General features: G+C 48.2%; 1 protein-coding gene across 8 annotated transcripts in view; it reads left to right on the forward strand.

Annotated features, from left to right (window-relative positions):
- The first annotated feature begins 1114 nt into the window (after window positions 1-1114).
- MBNL2 (muscleblind like splicing regulator 2) overlaps window positions 1115-18662 on the forward strand; it is a 147439-nt gene continuing 129891 nt past the window's right edge. For 3 of the 8 annotated variants that reach the window (XM_037057572.1, XM_037057575.1, XM_037057574.1), the window contains exon 1: window positions 1117-1339. The gene's annotated coding sequence lies outside the window, so the exon portion shown is untranslated. Of the gene's footprint in view, window positions 1340-18662 lie in introns of all 8 variants that reach the window. The other 5 variants (XM_037057570.1, XM_037057573.1, XM_037057577.1 and 2 more) reach the window with 3 other exon arrangements.

The raw sequence follows: 18662 nt of genomic DNA on the forward strand, positions 1-18662 counted from the left end.
AACAGTTGCTTATAAACAGTAGTGCATTAGGTTCAAACTTTCCGATGAATGAGGCTTTGTTCTTGTCTTGGTCTAGTCATGTAATCATGACACAATTTTTTTTAAATTCAAAATGCTGTGTTTAGTGGAAGGAAAATGTATGCTTTTTATACTTTCCAAATGCCATATGGTTTCTCCCCGCCAAAGCATGAGTACAGTTGACGTGGAAAAAAAATAACCCTTCCTAATCTTTCCATTTCTCTTTCCTGCTTTATCTCAGGGAACTTCAGCACTTCTAGAATGTTCTTTGTGGAGTGGCACCTGAGAGTGCCCCTTGGATCACGTGCCGTGTGTGGTCAGTGGTAAACACCTTCCCGTAATCACAGCTTCATTAATGCCAATATGGGCCAATGCTCCGGGTTTGTCAAATGATACCGAAGGTACCAGGATTAGGCTAAAGCTTACCTGATCGTCCCAGAGTGCCCCCCGAGAGCACAAAAGGGTAGTGTGCAGATATCAGTTTCGTCGTTCAGAATTGCCTATTTGAAGTCCCCAGAGGTCTGAAAACTTAGATGAAAGATACAGGGGCTAGAGTAATTAGCCACTGCAGTAAGAGATGTTATACAGGAAAACTGTGTGTGCAGGTCTAAGTGTGTTTTGACTTTGAACACGCACTTGGGCTCACACGCTCTTGCTCACTAATGGAAATCACATGGAAGTGTTTTGTAAGGTATTCATTTTCACGGCAGACGAGGAATCGTTTTCCCTTCTGAAAACAGAGGCTTTTGTCAGTGGCAGGCACAACCTGGATTTCTTTGGAATCTGCACAGTTTTGCCTTTGCAAAAGTAATCCCAGGGCAGCCCCAGGCTTTGGGCTGGCCGTCTTCAGGGGTGTTTTCTCAAGCTACCCCTCTCTCTGCTCTGCCAATTATGTACCACTCTGTCTTGGTGCTCTGATTGCTTTCTTCTGAGAGGGAAATTCCTCTTTCATCAGCATGGATGCACTGTTTTCACACACTGCAAGTGCTGTGTTGCTGTGTCAGTCATCCTATTAGGGCCAGTTTCCGACGAGTAGGGCTGACGAACTGGCTGGGGATTGGCCGCCCAGGGCTGGGAGGGGTTTGTCGGAAGGGAGGGCTGCAGCTTACAGCAACAGAGTTTAGACTGTCTTTGCTTCATCATCTGAAGGCAAAAATTTCCAGCCAAGGCAGGCGGCTCGCAGAGTACAATAAGCAGGGAACGAGAACTATTTACATGGAAATTTCTTCCTCACGATGCAGGGGAGAAGCCTGGGCCGCTTGATTCTGCCAGATGTTCCTGGGATTACTGTAAACGGGAAGGAGAGGCAGAGCTAAACAAGGTAGGAGAATCCCCCCCCCCACACCCACCCCTTCTTCTTCGTCTTCTTCTTCTTTTTTGAATGTTTAAAGAGTTTACTGCAGTGTGCTGCATTCCATGCGTGTTGCTTGGGGAAGCCAGGGGAACTGGATGCCACTAATTCAAATGTGATATTTGCGGGGGATCCTGGACTTTTACGTAACATTTGGATTTGAGCAAAAGAAACGGCAAAGCTTGCTCGAATCTATGCCGCCCGTTTGGGAGTGTGGCATTAAACGAGTTTTTATTCCAAGACTAGATCCATTTATGCTTTGACAAAAACAAATTGCGTTCTTCGGAGCCCTCTGATTAGTTTGCTGTTGTGATAGGAAATGTTCATACTGCCATAGTTAGCTCCTGAATAAATAAAGTTTACATGGATCCTATTATGTGAAAACAGACTTGTAATTAAGAAAAAAAAAACTTCATGGTAAATAATCATCGATTGAATGTTTAGGCATTAGGAATGAAGGACCTACCTAACCCTATCATGCCATGGCTTTGATGCAGTTTCAAAAGCACGTTTTTAACAAGCCAGCAAGAGGTAGCTTTCTGACAAGTTTTCGATACTGTAGTTCAATGTTTACATTTCTTTTTCCTGGCGTCTCTGAGCCTTTGTTTCCGGCTTGAAAGTGGAACCATTATATTCAAAAGTAAAGCTGGGTTAATAATGCTTACTGCAATTATCTGGTCTTTATGTATTTTTAATGAGAACACACAGCCAGCAGAATAATTTAATGAGGGCAGGCTAGCTTTTAAAGCTGTGTTTTCGCTATGCTGAGCCATATCAACTTTCTGGCCGAGAAGCCGTCCCGAGCACTGATGGAGAAGATTTATTTATCATGCACACTGGCCTGAGAGGAGGGAAGGATATATTTGTTAAAGAATTCTCTCTGCCCTTTCTCCGTTTAAAATCTCTGCCAGGCATGAGGAGACTGTGCTTTTTTGTTAGGCCTCGGAAGCATGTGTTTACAATAAATGTGTAACATTTTTAGAATAGTTAGCAAGCATTGAAGCGGAGAAAAAAAATCTGACTAGCCTGCCCACCACGGCCGGGAGTGTTCTTCAAGAAACACGACTGTCCTTTTAAAAGACAAAGGTTAACTGGAGAGAGATCTCAACTGAGTAGTATATGCATTTGGGGAGATAATAAAATAACAAAAAGAGGAGGACATTCTTATAATCTTTCCATAAGATGAAGTTTCTTCGGTTACCCTGCCTGTCTTGTGAGAGAGAGTAGAAGCACTCGTTCAAATAAGAGCAATGCCACGTAGATTCTTCTAGACCCACTGTTTTTACTTTCAAGGAGAAGTGCAGGACACTAGCCCAGAACTTCTGACGTCATCTCCCAACTATTTCTGCTGTGTGTTCTTTTATTCCGGCTGGTGGAGAGTGTTTCTTTATGTCCTGGCCAGGAACGTTCTAACTCTCCCTTGGCAGGGTTTGAGTTATGTCTTCATGTTTTAGCCCGTGCTTTCTAAACCCTGAACCCAATCTCCCGCAGAAATAGGACATCTCCCCCTACCTGCCTGGTCTCGGGCAGGTCAGAGCAGGTTCTCTTCAGGCTTCCGGCTGCATGGGCCAAAGGCAGTGGGGAGGGGAGCACAGCCCAGCTCCCTGTCAGTGCAGCCCAGCACTGCCACCTGGGTGGACAGTCCCCGTGGCCCCAATCCCACTCCCCACCAGGGCCACCACGTAGGAGCCAGGTTCTGCCAGCAAACTCAAGGCTGGTTGTGATGGTGGGGACAGCCGCTTTTATACAAAGACCACCACATCCTAGGGCAGAAGGGGCCGAAGGAAGGGCAGTGTGCTACTGCAGGCCGTTAATCCCGGGTCACAGGTGTCAGGCTGGGCCGGAGACCTCAGGGGAAGGCTGGTGTGTGATGCGGAGCCCTCTGATGAAACGTTTCCACTGGAACAGACTGGAGTTCTCAGGAGTTCCCGGTTCTAATTTGCCTCCTCTCCGGCACCGCTCTTGCAGCCTTGACCAAGCGCCCCTCTATTTTTCTATCTCTTAATAGAATTGAATGGTACTTGCTAAACTTGGCCTCATAATTCTAGCATTCTGAGAGGCCTTGACTTTGTACCTCGCCTCCAAAAAAAGTTGTTTTTCTCTTGGCACACAATGAGCTATTTAAAGTACAAAGGGATAAAAACTCGTATTAATGAAGCTGTTGGCAAATGTCTCAGGGTATTAAAACACATAGACGTGTATACAAAACCCTTCCCTCTACTTTGTGCTCATGTAAATTTTCGAGGGATATTTATCCTTAGATCAACAGATAACATTTCCAAGGAAACCAGAGCTTTGCTGTTTGCGTTTTCTCCATCCGTCTAACGCAATACACCAGAAGCTCTGCGAACCAGACCGTTGCCGACACTGGCCTTGGAGCGACCCAGAGCGTTTTGTGCTATTTTTTGGCTTTGACTTTTGCATTGAATTTGTGAAAGCAGAGTGAAGAAGAGAGAAAATAAGAGGAAAGGAGAAAAATGTGCTTGCAAAATATACCGGTTATGCAGCTTTCCTGGTTAACAGCCTGCCTTCTCTCTGCTAGTTGTTGTAATTTGCTGTTGCTATGGTGAAAACAAATCAATATCACATGGCTCCCAGCCAGTCCCACGCTCGGGGAGCGCCACAGAAATTCAAGATCAGGCACTCCAGACTCCAAGCAAGAATTGGGAGAAGAGGATTTGGATATTGAGCTTCGGAAAATCCCTTATGATAGAATGACGAGGCTCGATCTCGCATGCCTTTCCTCTTCTTTTCTCCCTTCCCTTTTCTACTGATGACAAGAGGAGATGGGAAGGAAGGCATACTGATTTGTTTACATGTCGCAAAATGACAAAACATATTATGAACATGGAAGTGAGTTTGTAACATTGCGAGGGGTAAAGGATTCTGATTAATGAAAAGGTCAGTACAACCGCTGGGTTCGTGAGTTGTTGAAAACCTAGTTTGTGGCCCTTCGAGGTCTCCAGGTACACAAGTACACCTGGGAGCAGTCAGGGTCAGAAACAGTTACTACTGTCTGGTCAGACAGAGACACCTGGCAACTCTAAAATACAGGCTGGCGGTGGAGGCGATGGGCATTATGGGAAGTAGGTAGGTGTAATCACCAGCCACAGCAAGTAGCAAAGTCAAGGGAAAGCTGTAGGTCCAGAGGAAGGCCAAGTGTGAACGTGGAATGCCAGGGGTAGAGCAGGAAGGAATAAAAGGTCACCTAGTTCATTTCCCAAAATTTACGTGAGGTGCAACCCGAAGGCCCAGCAAGTGAAAGTGAGGAAGTGGCCGCAAAGAGAAGGAAATGTATTCTTTCCAGAATGGTCCTCTGAACCTGGTGGGCATAGCTGTTCGATGCTGGGGGGTGGGGTGCAGAAAACTTGGTGTCTCACGCTTTGCTTTCTCTGTGAAGGAAGAGGCAGGAAGACTTAGGTGGGCTCTGTGGACCCGTCACCACACTGTTTCCCTGCTTTTTACTCCGCCCGGTTGTTTTTCATTGTGTGTTTGGTTTTCAATGTGTACAAACTTGGCTGCAGCTGTGGGGATCTCCACAGTAAGGGGCCCGTGGGCGGCATCACGGCAGTGGCATGGCTGGTCTGCACCCGGCCGGTGCCACCTACTGCTCAGCACCGTTTGGCTGAGGCGGGTCCCACCTCTGCAGCAAGAGGCCGAGAGGGAAAATACATTCGAAGGGCAAGGTCCCAAGGTTTCTCTTGTGAACCTGAGTCCGAGAGCTGATGGACGAGTTTTCAGCTGTCCTGCTTTCCTCAACATGGCAGAAGCTCTTGGTAATGAAGGTGGTTCTCCTTGGTGATTCTCCTTGGTGCTCTGACAAGGGGTACATTGTCTGGGAAGGCCTCGGTCGGTGTGTTCCATCCATCAGTCAACAAGTGTTTATTAAACACCTCTTGGGTTGTCTGGCTTTGCTATTTGGTTAGAACAAGTCAATCACCCACTACCTGACTGTGTGTGTGTGTGTGTGTGTGTGTGTGCGCGCGCAAAATAAAGGGCAGAAAGAAATGATGAAAAACTGTAAGTTTCAAAGACTTTAATAATAACTTTACTGATTAATGTTCATTTAATGTTGATAACGATCAGACAGTAATTGTAGGCTTGAGACAGTTTTGGTGTTTGGGGGAGAACAGAAGGAATTTTGAGTTTTAAATGCCTACACGTACTTTCTTCACCTCCATTATATTTCTCAGCATAAATGCTGTTTAAATATCACATAAAGATGTAAGATGAGCAATAAATATGTGAGGTTGATGTCCCCTCCCCAAAATCCAAAATACGAGGCTGCCGAGAGCAGTCCCCTTCTCTCAACAAGCTGAGATTCAGCCCCAAGGTAGTCAGTTGGGAAGTGTGGGCACATGGCCCCAAAAGCCTTAACCCCCCGTCAACAAAGGAAGTCCTAGACCCTCTCCCACACTTTGGAGCCCAGGCGTGCCTCAGAAGGCCCTGATACAAATTAGCTCACCTTCCCCTCCCAGCGAGAACACCTGACTCCTGAGTCTGGAGGATTAAACTCCCCCCTCCCCCCGCCCTCTTTATTTTCTTAAAAGCAGAGCTACTTGTAAACATCGATGCCCCCCTTTCAACCCAAAATTTTTGCTTTGTTTCGTTTATTCTAACATCAAAATTAGTGTGAAGCTTCCGGGTGTAGGCAAGTTGCAAGGGGAGGGACCTGGTTTGGGGAGAGCTGGGGGTGGGGGGAGGGAGGTGAAGGGGTTCTTCTCAGCTCTGGCTCTTGGCAGACAGACGGGCCGCTAAAGGCTTTTGAGCATTTTGGACGAGCCGGTTGCTGTAGAAGACTTGGGGGTGGACAAAGGGAGAAGGCAGGAAACAAGGAAAATGGCCCAGGTCCCTGGTCCTAAGTAGTTCGCAACCCACAATCGCTGGGGAACGAGATACTTACAAACAAGATAAGAATAGGTCACCACACAAGTGTCCTCAGAAGGATAATTAACATATGTATAGTTCCTTACTCTTCCCAAAGGGCTTTCACAGACACTATCTCAATTAACAGTTCAAACAGAGGCTAAAAAACAAAACAAACAAAAACAAACAAACAGGGGCCTGAAATCAGAGCGCTCTGGCCTTCGAGGAGAGAAATTATAAATTGGCTTTTCAAACTTTCTTCTTTTTTCCCTCCGCTAATGAATTGACTTTAAACTTGAAGATCATGAAAAATTTACAAATGTCCCCCACAAACGCGTGTCACCATCTCCTGTCCCCAAATGCTTTCTATTTCTTTAATCCTTACCTGAGGATATGTTTTATTGATCAGAGAAGAGAGGGAGAGGGAGACATCAATATGAGAGAGAAACATCGATCGGTTGCCTGCCGTACGTGTCCTGACGGGGGACTGAAACAGCAACCTACCCAATTGCTTTCTCAGACAACAGGTCCATTTATAACTAGTATAGTAGGCAGCCTGGACACGGAGGCAGAGCAAGAAGAGAGAGGTTGGTTGGTTTCACTTTCTCAGCTCTGACCGCCGAGAAGACATCGGGGGCCAAAACCTATGCTGGCTTCACACCCCAACCCAGCCAGACAGTCGCAAGGTGAGCTTAGCTATGGATGGCAGGAAGGTGCTTCTAGAAAATAAAATGCCTTAATGGTTGTAAATGGCCTGCAGGTTTGGGAAAAAATTAAAGGCAACAATGGAACTAAAATGCAAAGTATTCTATTTGTTCATTAGAGCGCCCCTCTAAATTCTCCTAAGCCTGCTGAAGGGGGTGAGGGTACCAGGGGAAATGAACATTTGAGTGGCATGTGCTGTAAACCGAGTGCTTTACACACATAGCTCATGTAATACGAACCTTCGAAGAACCCCGTGGAGTTAAGGTTATCCCCACACAGTCAGTGCCGGCCAATAAGAAAAGAGAATTCCGAGAGGTTCTGTAGCCCACCCCGATCTCACAGCTGATACTTGCAGAACCAGATTGTAAATGCAGGCCCAGTTATGCGTCTGAGTTCCACAGAGACATGACACTCTGTCATCAGCTGAGCCAATGAAATGGAGAAAACAAAAAATAATTCACTTGCAGGAAGAAAGAAACGCTGCAGGAGGGGGTAGGAGGTGGACTGCTTTGGAAATCTCAGAGGTACTTCGTGCAGTTTACAATACAGAAATACTGGGTGTAATAAGAACAGATTGTCTTACATCATATGTCACTTTAGTTTTTATGTTTGTCATCTTTTTTAATGGTCACAAGACCCTCTTTTTGCCCCCATTTGATACATTAAATAAAGACAATTTCAGCGAGATTAAACAATGTGTTAAAAATATCACTAGCCAAAAAGTGGAAAAGCTGGTCCTCAAAACTGCTTTTAAGTCAAATTACACTGCAGTCTGACTTGGAACTTTCTTGCAGTGAATGTTGCAGTGGGGAGAGGAGCCCAACCCAAGCAATTCTGGGGAAGACAGTAATGTTTTTAATTAAGATATTGGACTATCTTTAAAATCTATAAATTTCTGGCATCTTAGATGCAAGCTTCAATTAATCAACTAGAGAGTATTGGTGAAGCATATATTGTATCAGTGGCTTGCTACTTGTAATTTTAAATGCTCTGGGGGTTCAGGAAGGTAGAGCTCTGGGTTGGATGGGGTAGCAGATAAGGCCCCACGGAGGAAGAGGTACTTCCTGTGCTTCCAAATGGGTCTATTTTATGTAGAGGTCAGTGTTTCTGACATGGGCTGTCTCCACCCCAAGCCGAAGGCAAGATCATCCTCTGTGTAAGGAAAAGAAATAGTTGAACTTACATCTTATATATTATTTAGCTCATCCTTTTTAAATGTCAATTTTCTTGTATGTTTGATGACGTATGTAACATATTAGTATTGTTATGCAAGAATAACATTGATAAATAAGTAAAGAGCCTGATAATGGCTATTCCTGCTCAGAAGTAATTTTTCCTGCACATGATCAAAAAAGTGTGGCAAGCACAGCAGTCAACATTCGAGAAATGAAGTTCATCTCAAGGAGGAGCAGCAGTGCAATGTGATGTAGGGGCCAGTGTGGAACTTGACTTTGGAGAATGGGGATCCCATGCCGGGCAGCAGCAGGAAATAGGGTTGGACGGAGTGGGGGAGGTCAGACTGTGGAAGACTGGGAGAGCCGTGCGGAGGGGGTGGCGGCCACCACCTGCAACATCACACCTAATGCCTCCTGAGGAGTGAGATAAGACTTATAAGATAAGGTTAGAGGTTAGAAAGTTTTTAACGAGAGGGGCCACTGGCCGTTACACTTTGGAAATTTTACAGGTATATGGCGGGAAGGAGTCCGATTAGAACATGAGGATGGGGAAGAAGGGTAGTCTGTCTCAAAGGGAAAATAATAGAAGCTGGTGAAAGCTCAGCAGAGTCAAACGACACTGGAGTTTCCAGCAGGAGAAACAAAAATGGGACCCTAACAAAAATGGGGGGAGATGATAGAAAAGGAGACCAGTCAGTGGGAATGGAGTCAGGGAAAAGAGGGAGAAGATGAGTCTTGAGTTTTGGTCATGGTGTTCTTAGCTAACAGTGGGCTCATCCGAGCAGGGTGTCCCATAGACATTGGACAGTGTGGGGACAGAGAACAGCTTGGACACCAGGCTGCACGTGGGGACTGAGACACACCTGTGTCGAAGCCATGGATGTGCAGTACTTCCTGTTAGTGGGCAGCATAGATGGAGACAGGAAGGTGATTAAGGGTGAGCCTCGGGGAAGACAGCTGAGACCCAGAGGAGAATAGGAGCTAGTGAAGACTCGGGACAGCAACTACCCACGCAGGAGCAAAACTCTCGACCTGAAAGTGAGCGACCCAGGCTGTTAAGCACCATCTCTCTATTGGTTAGAGACACAGAAGGTTGGATGGATAAGAACTGTGAAGCTGTATCTTTCTTATTTATAGTTGACTTCTTTTATTTATTTATTTATTTATCTATCTACCTATCTATCTATCCTCACCCAAGGACATGCCTATTGATTTTAGAGGGGAAGGGAAGGGAGGAAGAGAGAAGAGAAAAATGTCTATGTCAGAGAGAAACATTGATCGGTTGTTTCTTGAGCAAGCCCTGATTGAGGACCCAACCCGCAACCCAGGCACGTGCCCTGACCGCTGAGTGAACCTGCGACCTCTTGGTGTATCGAGGATGCTCCAACTGACCACGCCACACTGCCCAGGGCTGTATGGTTGACTTTTTAAACAATAAATCTTCACTAATAACCAAAAGAGAGAATTTGAAAACAATGGTTAGGCCCTGGCCAGGTGGCTCAGTTATTTAGATCATTGTCCCAATAAGCCAAGGTGGTGGGTTCAATCCCAGGTCAGGGCACATAGAAGTATCAACCAATAAATGCATAAATAAGTGGAACAACAAATCAATACTCTCTCTCTCTTCCTCTCTAAAATCACTAAATTAAAAAAAAGAAACGTATAGAAACCATGGTTATCAAGATTTCTGCAGCTATATTTCAAAATATAGATTTTTGAGTGTTATTGGTTAGGGCAGTGATCCCAGATTGACTGGGGACATGACTGGACACTGGCCATCCTGTTCTCACAGACCTGAGCGCTTGTTTATTTCTGGATCTAGCAAGTCTCAATTGAACTCAGCCTTAAGGGCTATTCCAAAAAAAAAAAAAAAAACCGAGAAGGTACGCAGAGTCTGCAAATGGTTGATGCCCTCCTGCCAGAACACCTACAGCGACTAGACCCGAGCAACACTTCTCACCCTCATGTGCCTAGCAAATCAGGTGGGGGATCTAATTAAAAAATGTGGACTCCGATTCAGCAGGTCTGGAGGAGGGCAGAGATTTCGAACATGCTCCCAGATAATGAAGGTGTGGCTAGCCCACGGGGCCCCAGAACAAGTAAACGCAGAGGGCAGCATATGCATGTGTAAACGCAGCAGATGGCTGCAGCCCACCAGGTTTGAGATAATGTTAAAGGAGTGCTCTGCGGGGCTGAAGGCCAGGACCGACCTTCTCAGCGCTGTAGCTGCTTAGTCCCGCAGTGGAGCTGAGCCTGAGTTCACTTACCCCAGGAGCCTGGCACCAAGGCTGCTGTGGTCCAGGGTGCAAAGGGAGGGAGAGACTCCAGCAGTTTCCAGCAGCCTGTGGCCGCAAACAGCTGGTTTGTGGGTGTGTCCCCGTGCCTGCCACCGCTGTCTTGTCTGTGGATGCAGATTCTCACCAATTCCTTGGGAGACTGGCTTCCTGTCTAGTATGTAGTATGTCTGTTTACCTGTCTGTTTCATGGATATTTTTTTAAGAAGGAAATGCATGTGTTCAAAATCAGCCCTTGATTTTTTTCTGGAGACGGTGATCAGAACTGAAGGCTGGAAGTCTGACGTGCCTGTTGCGGTCGACACCCTCAGTGCCTCAGTCCAGGGAACTTGGCCAAACTCATGTTTCTCTTAAGATGGAGGAAATGGCCATCCTCCCCTCCGTCCCTCCAAACAGCATGAAGTGTGTGGAGGAAATGTTGTATGCAATTAAAATTGCACTTGTATAAAAACGCTACTTGTAGCGTCTTGCCACGTGAAAAAAGCCATTATCATGTCTTCCATCTTGTTTCGTGTCCATCTGTCTTCCTGCCCTCGAGTGCTTCTTTCTTCTCTATGCCTTAGATGAGGCCCCGAGAGCAGTCTCACTAAACTGATTGAGAGGAAGTCTTCCCTGCCCAGATGCCCACGGAGTCCACCCACAGATGGCTGGTATTTTGATGCCTTTTTAATTTACCAGTAGCCTTTCAGGAATGAAAGGGAACAAGTGTTTATTGGGTTTATTGAGTGTCTACTAGATGCCAGGCCCTCTGCTGAGAGCTTTATATACATCAACTGAGTTAAACTTTTTTACGAAGAAAATAAAGTCTGGGGAGGCTGAGTTACTTGCCAAGATCACACAGGAACAAGCCCCAGAGCAAGGGGCGAAACCCCAGTCGGGGGTCTCTAAATTCGAAGACCTTTTCCAATCCCGCTTGCTCAGGGGCTGCAGCGAAAAAGGGATTTGTGTTAGCAAACCCTTCCCTGCGTTCGCACGCCCCGTTGGCAGAATTCGCCGAACAGTTAAATGGAACACAGACGAGCAATGCCTGGCATACAGTGCAGGCACAAGTTCAGTGTCAGCTGGGAGTTCCTCCTCACAAAGGGCCTTGGTAACGCGCCAGCGACGGCTGGGGCATCATGGCCTCCCGGGCTGCGTGGCCCGTTCCTTCCCCGCGGATCCCCTTCGCGTGCCCTGGAAGGAGCCGAAAGACCTCGCTGTTGAAAGTACCTTATGCAGACCTGGAACAGCTGACATCTGCAGGCGCTCATTGTCAGCGGGGAGTCCTGTATGCAAAGGAGACATCTGAGGTGCTGGGGCTCTGCCGCCCTCTGTGAGAATTCTTAGAAATCCCTTGTCTCCTCCGTCAGCATCCCTCCCCAGGTGCAGTGCTGGGTGCTGGTCTCCCCACCCCACAGGTCACAAGTCACCTGATGCGCACCAAGGGCATGGACCAAGGGCATGGGTTCGCCCTCTGACCTGCATCTGCCGTACCCTCCCGCTGCAGCCTCCCTTTCTCCCTTGCCCCCCTTTCTCCCTTGCCCCGCGGCTCCTGCACTAAGCCAGGGTCTCTGTTCCCAGGTTCTGTTCTCTCTGCCAGGGCTGTACCTGGCATCCCTACTGAAGGGCACACAGAGATACCTGGTGTTTTGGGGTTCCATCCACACCTGCCTGCTAGCTGATGGAAAGGACTATTCATCTGCCCCCTAAGGAAGCCCACCATTCGAACCCGAAGAATCAGGCTTCCTGGCAGCCCCACAAAGAGCATCCCCTCAGGAAACAAAACAAACCCTATCTCTAGAGTTTTTCTGTTTCTTTCCTTTAAAGTTCCCTGGTGCAACTAGGCTGCAATTAAGAGGCAGGATCAAAGGGACTAGCTGCCTCTGGGGCTGCTGGGACCTGCAGAGAGCGTAGGTCTTTTTAACTCTTTCCTTCCCCGCCACTCCCCTGCCACTCCCATCCCTTCTCTGTTGCTCTGGGTGCTCAGGTGTCCGCAGGGCGCTGAGTTATGAGGGGACACAGCAGAGCCAGCCAAGGAACTTGTCACAGGACACAGGAGTCTGACCGCCCCTCCTTTGCGACATCCACCAACCAACAACAACCACAAACATCCGAGGAAAATCAGAAGGGAGTCCCAAGTTGGAGGGCATCCGAGGGCTCGTCTAGCATAAGCCCACGTCCGCCTTCCACTGGAGCCGCGGCAAGCAGGCCTGACCACTGCTTGACCTCCTCTGTTGGCCAGACAGTTGTGACCCAGGGCACTTAAACCAAAATCCTTCCTTGTGAGGAAATGAAATGTGACTCCCCGTGACCATCCCTCCTCAGCCCTCAGTCAGGCCTGCAGAGTGACTCTCAGCAAGTCAAATGCCTCCCCGGCAGGTGAACCCCTCCCCTGTCTGAAGGTAGCAATCACGCCTCCTCTGAGGGGGTGGACGGCACCTTCCTTAATCAGGATGTAACGCTCGTCGTACTATGCAACCTAACATTCTGAGGTGTTTGGCGGTTTGGTCACCTTGTTGACCCACATCACTATTATACTTGAACCTTGAACTAGCTGTGTTGGAGAAAAGGGTGGGCCTCTTCCTTTTCCCTCAGCTCTGTTAGACCTGAGCGCAGTGGGGAAGGGCAGGGGGAGGCTGACTGGTGCAGGCGAGGTGGGGAGACAGAGCTCTCCCCCAACTGTGTGGGACGCTTTGAAATTGCCTTCACTCCCAACCATAGGCTCTGGGCACCTCTGGACGCTTTTGGCAAGATTTTGGGCGTTGACTCGGAAAACACTCTTCCCTCCAAACAGCATGGGGTGATCGCTAGGTACATACAAACACACACACACACACACACACACACAGAGAAAGCTATAGCTATAAGTTAATGTATACAGACATAGCTAGACACCGATTTAGATTTAGGTATGGATGATTATAGATATGGATTAATCCTCATATATACAAATAAAGGTGGAAATTTAGATTTGCATGTGCACACAGGTAGATAGCTATAAATATAGATTAGCTTCTATACAGATATAGATAGATAAGGTAGATAGGCAGGTAGATAAATGATGGATAAATAGGTGATCTTCACACGACTCAAAGGCCACACCAAGACAGTGTTTAGAAGGAAATTACACATCTTCGGTTTGGTTTGGTTTGGTTTGGGTTTGGGGCTCAACAAAACCTTGCTATCTGAGGTGTCTCTCTGCATCCTGGGAGTGTCTCCGTGGCTCTCAGCACAGACCTCAGCAGCTTAGAGACACACTCCGCCCTCAGTGTCTACCAAGGTCACCGAAGGAACTCATTAATCCCAGCTCCCGTCAACAGCAGGCTGTGCTAACCTGCCCTCCTTCCTCCGAGAGGGAGAAGCTGGGAGGACTTGCTCCCTCAGCCCCTCCTGGGCCCACTCAGGGACACCCTGAGCAAACAAAGGAAGGGTGAGGAAAGGCCGGGGAACCATTTCCTGACCAGCTGGCCAGAGTTTACTCTTGAGAAAGCCAGAGAAATCCTGTCCAAAGGCTTGCACACTTGACCCGAGACCAGCCCTCCAGGTTTTCTTAGGAAAATTCCCAGGTTGATATTTAACCTGAAGATGCCCAGGCCCAACTCTGCCTCCCCCGCCCTTCACTACTAGTTTTACTAACATCCTATAAGCCCCAGCCAACATTCCTCGACATCCTGAAAATTTGCCTTTCTAATTAAAACTACAAATTTTCTAGCTGGCCACTAGGAAGTGTGATTTTTTGTTAATGCTCAGGGTAAAATTTGATGCTGTTGATCCTGGACCGCACTCAATGATTGATCAGAAAAAGGAATGGGGAGGGGTGGTTATTTGGGGAGCGCTGGTGGTCAGTAACCTAAGATGGGAAGTTGGAGGGCATTGCCGTCGAAAACATCTGGGGCGCCAGAGTTCGCGTTAGTCCCCTCGTCCTGATACAGGTCGTGTGTGGAGGGCACCGTTCCATATCTGTGAGTCTGGATTTCATGTTCCAATCTCTTCCTTCTACCTCGATGATTTAGTGCAGGAAGTCGCGGAGAAGCACGGAGAAGGCCCTTTGCTTTGTCCAGCCAGCCATGCGGCGGAGCCCCTCTCAGAGCTGTCAGCTCAGTTGCATTTCAGTCTGTGCCCCTTTGCGGCCCCCCAGGGCCCCCCCCCCTCCCAAGCTGCTGTGGCAGGAGAGGCCGCGGCATGGGAGTTCGTTTCCAGTTACAGTCTGGCAGAGCCCAGCAAACCCTGGAGTTAGCTCGTGACACTCTTCGTCTTGCTCGCCGCTTAAAAACAGAAAACGAAAAAATCAAAACCATATGTTCAATACCATATCAGGCTTCCAGTGCACACGGTGCTGTGAAATAATAACCATCACCCCATCCACGTGTTTGGAGGCTCTGGTCAGAGGAGGCCGCCTACTCTGGCCCAGCTGAGGCAGGTAGAGGAGGTGACTCTGTTCCCTTCCCTTGTCAAAATGGCATGGCGCTGGACCCTGGCCAGCTCCTAATGGGGGAAGCTGATCCAGACTGGACTCACAGACTTACTTCCCTCCTTCCCATCTTCCTTCTTCCCCGCACACTTTCAGGATTGGAAATTAGAAACACTTTTCTCCTACACATGAAATGACTCCCCCTCACACACACTCTTCCCCCCCTCTGCTTTGAAATGGCGCTCGCTGCCAGAAGAGGCTTCTAGAAGCACACACGCTTTCCTCGGCCAGAACAGTCCGAGGGTGGGTTTCCAATGTGGCCAGCTAGTTAATGGTGGCAGCTAGTTAGGGGGAGGGGTCATCCTTTGGAGAAAGGAGGGTCAGGACAGAAACAGGGTCCCCCCCAGCTCTGCGGAAGTCTCCAGGGGCCTGGTAACAGGTTATTTCTCAGTCCGGGTGTGGGTTACACAGGTGAATTCACAGCGTAAAGCTCCAGTGAGGTGGACACTTAGGATACGTTTGCTTTTCTGTCTGTAAGGAAGTTTGTCAAGTATAGCTGGCTACCTAGCACTGTTTGTTGTCAGATAAAGGGAAACCCAGTTGGAAGTTTCTCCTGTTAGCCTTCCTCTGTTCTCATTCACGCCTTCCCCACCCTTGTCTGTTTCTCTCCTAAGTCCTGGGCTCCAGTCCCGCAAGGCGGAGAACAGTGACACACCATGACATCCTACTCCTGGGCCAATGGGAAGCTGATGCTTCCAGTTCAAACTGGAGAAGAAAGGAAAGCACTGCTGTTAACTAATAATGATAACGATGCTGATGATAATAGCGATGCTACTTGGTCACGGTGTATGAAGCATCTCCTTTACTCTCCACGTTTTCATGCTTTATAACCACACGAAAGTTCTGATTACAGGGTTTAGGGTTGTTTTGTTTCGTGTTTTTCTCATCCTGTTTGGCAATCAAGACTCGTGGAAGGAAGGGACAATCTGGGGGGCGCGGACGGTGGTACCTTTTGCCCCTTCCTGCTCTATAACCCGAGGTTCGTGCTAGAGTTTCGGTCAAGGGGGTGCAGGTCTCAAAAAATAAATGAGGGTGGTTAAGGATGACAAGAATCCAAAGCTTGCAGGTCATTGACTCGGATTTGAATCCTGGGTCCCCTAGTTAGGAAGAACCGAAGTTACCAAATCACCCAGGACTTTGAACTTCTGGCCGATACAAGTCTAGACGGTATGTCTAAGGACTCTTGCCATGACTTCGTGAAACGATGTGCCGGCAGTGCCCCCCACACAGTGAAAGCCCCCATGTCGTTGGAAGGGATTAATCAATCGCTGGGCACCTTTCCCTGCTCTGCCAGGGCAAGGGTGTTCTACTTAGTGAAGTTTTCTTGGTGGCAGAAAATCTTGCAGAAAAAAAGGAATACCTTGTGAAAGGTCATTCCTTAGTGTGTCTTAAATTTTCCTCATTTCCTTTCCTCTCCTGGAATTTATGCTTTAGTATAACAAATAGATATTTAGTGTAAACAAACCACCGTGGTGAAGGTAATCCATGCCACAAGAGAGTTATAAGGTACCCTGACAGTAGATTACTTCTGTCTAGGTGAGGCAAGGAAGGCTTCCTGGAGGAGGCATCCTCTGAGATGGCCCCTGAAGGAAGAGTAACATGGCAATGCACCCATGCCGTTTTCTCTGGTGCATGGGGCAGAGCCTAGGGAATACTCGTGGGGGCACAGCTAAAATGTATGGTACAGGCTCAATGGTAGAGGACCCTGGATGCCAAACTATAGATTTACAACTTGATTCCAGAGCAGCAGAGTGCCACCCAATGTGGCAGATGATTGAGGCAGAGCAGATGATTGATGGGCCGAGACGCTGCTTTAGGGAGATAAGAAATGCAGGCACCCAGGAAGTCACGGGCACGTTGAGCTGGTCCAGTGGCAGTGAGAATCCAGCAGAAGTTGATGTGATGATGCAGGAGCAACTTCCTAAGGGCATGGACAGTGCTGTTGAAGCCAAGGGAGAGGGAGGGAATTGAAGACAACCTGGGGACCGTGAACTTCGGTAACAGAAACAGACAGGAGGATGGGAGAAGGTAATGAAATTGGCTGTGGCCCTGACGAGCTTGAATGTCTGGAAAGTCTTCACAGAACTGTAGGCCTAGACTTCTGCCCAGTGTACAGCGAGATGTGTATTTGGGTTCGCCCACAGTGGGCTGGTGTGTGAGATCGTAAAGCAGTTGAGGTAGTGCAGGAAGTAAGTGATCTGGAAGACGGTTGATGGCACCGCCTTGGGGAATCTTACCCTGGAGCGGGTTTCCTGCTTGCTCTGACACAGCAAACCAAAGGGAAAGGCCCGTCAGAGTGGCAGGTGTTCCTGGGGACAGGTGTGTGGGCCCCGGCACATCTCCCGATACCTTTAGATATGAGAAGGGATCATGCTATTCACTGTTTCCTAGAAATAATACCGATCGGTGATGGCATCTGGACGTGGATTAGGTGCAGGGATTTTGGCATCTCTGGGCCACACTGAAGAAGAAGAGTTGTCTCGGGCCACACGTTAGATACATTGCAATGCATAATTATAAAAAAACCTCATCGTGTTTGAAGTAAATTTACGATTTTGTGTTGGGCCACATTCACAGCCGTCCTGGGCTGCATGTGGCCCGAGGGCCGCAGGTTGGACTCCTCTGTGAGGGCTTCCAAAAGCCAGGTGGGAAAGGGAAATAAAGCCAGAGAGCTCAGTGAAGGTGAGGGCTGAGCCTGGTCCATGACTTGTGGAGGTTCCGACGGCAGCCCTGACCTCTGGGAGACACTTTTGGAGAACAGTGACCGGGGAGTGGAATGGCAAAACACCAGGAGAGTGGGAAGGGAAAACATTCAGGGGGTGAGGAATATTCAGAGCAATCCAAGGAGAGATGGAGGTGGGCAGAGAGGAAGCAGGCAGAGATAAGGCGGTGGAAGTTCGAAGGGAGGCGGGCTGGGCTGGCCGCACTGAGGACGGCGTCAAGCCTGAGGAGGCTGCGGAGGGTTGGATAGGCTGAGATGACCAGGGTGAATGGTTTCTGAAAATGTGTAGAAAAATAGGGCTGGTGTTGCTGTAACAGGGAAGGTGAGAAACATTAGATAAACCCGAAGAAGGTGTAAGTTGATATTTAAAGGCTCCTTCAGGACTTTGTCCTGAATCAGACCCTGTTTTATTCAAAGTAACCGCAGGAGGAGGCGGCCAGCGCACTGCATCACCGCCCCCCTCCCGAATGGTAATGAGCATCCTATCACTTCCTGCTTTACTGAAATACAAGGACTGGTGCTTCCTCCTAAGGTGCTTCACCCGGGTTACCTGTGACTTTCTCTTGGTACTTTCACATTTCCCCTAGTTTTTCCCTCACCCTCACTGGGCTCAGCAAACACGTGCCTCCTAGCTTCTCCTAAGTAACAGTATCTGCCAGTAGAGATGTCACAGGTGGAATACTGTTCATTTCCTCATTGTCATGACCCCCATGCGCTTTATACTTGAGCCAGTGTCTGGTAAGTAGTAGGTGCTTAATAACTGTTTGTGAAATGCAATCAGATGATTGAAATGTCTTGTTCAGACTCGCATTTCTGTAGATGACCATTCGCTCTGAGCCATACTTACGAAAATCCGTAGTCCATCATCCACCCAAATACACCCAGAAGTTTCTATTACAGATGAAGAGAGAATGCGCCCCCCTCCCAGAGACTGTACACGTGTCTGCAATGTTGTCCTTTCGAACTGAGGAGAGGCCAGTTTCGCCCCAACGCCTTCAGCCATGGCCCCTTTTTACATGTAACCTGCAGAGGAGAAGCTTGGCTGATAAAGGCGAGGGGCAGAGAGAGGCGAAGGGCAAGA

This window comes from Sturnira hondurensis, unplaced genomic scaffold (assembly GCF_014824575.4).
Source record: "Sturnira hondurensis isolate 20B ecotype Veracruz unplaced genomic scaffold, ASM1482457v3 Scaffold0009719, whole genome shotgun sequence".
Lineage (NCBI taxonomy): Eukaryota > Metazoa > Chordata > Mammalia > Chiroptera > Phyllostomidae > Sturnira > Sturnira hondurensis.